The sequence below is a fragment of the Chinchilla lanigera genome, unplaced genomic scaffold (genome assembly GCF_000276665.1).
Source record: "Chinchilla lanigera isolate Chin_1 unplaced genomic scaffold, ChiLan1.0 scaffold00147, whole genome shotgun sequence".
NCBI classification, from domain to species: domain Eukaryota; kingdom Metazoa; phylum Chordata; class Mammalia; order Rodentia; family Chinchillidae; genus Chinchilla; species Chinchilla lanigera.
The window spans coordinates 1,195,606-1,196,438 of NW_004955548.1; positions in this window are offsets into that span (position 1 = coordinate 1,195,606).

The window sequence follows — 833 nt, forward strand, 5'->3', positions numbered from 1 at the left end:
ACAGCCTCACCAGCTTTTGTTATTGGTTGCTTTATTGATAATAACCATGCTTTCTGGAGTGAGATGGAATCTCAGTGGTGTTTTAATTTGCACCTCTCAAATGATTGGTGATGTTCAACATATTTTCATATATTTGTTTGATGTTTGTACTTCTGAGAAGTATGTAGTCATTTCAGATGCCCCTTTATGGATTAGTTCTTTAAATTTGGAGGATCTGATTTCTCAATTATATGTTCTGGAAGTTAGTCCTTAGTCCTTTGTATTAAGAACAACTGGCTAAGATTTTTTACCCACTATGTGAGTTGTCTTTTTACTATGTTATTGATTTGTTTTGCAGTGAAAAAGGTTTTTAACAAGATGAGATCCAAGTTGTTGATTCTTTCTAGTATTTCCTGTGCCACTGGAGTTTTGTTTATGAAGTCTGTTTGCCTACACCTATTTCTTCAAAAGTTCTACCTGTTCTCTGTTCCAGCAGGTTTAGTATTTCTGTTTTAATATTTAGATCTTTGATCCATTTTGATTTTACTTTAGTGGATATTGATAGACGTGGGTCTAGTTTTAGTCTTCAGCATGTCGATAGACAGTTTTTTCAGCACATTTTATAGAAGAGGTTGTCTTTCTTTCACTGAATGTGTTTGGCCCCTTTGTCAAAAATAAGGTGACTGAATATGTTTTACATTGTTTCTGCATCTTGTTATCCATTCCTCTGATCCTGAGATCTGTTATTTTGGCCAGGACTATGCTGTTTTTATTACAGTAGCTTTATAGTAGTTTCAAGTCAGTGATTGTGATACCTTGTGCTTTGCCTTTGTTACTGTAGTGGTTGATTGATT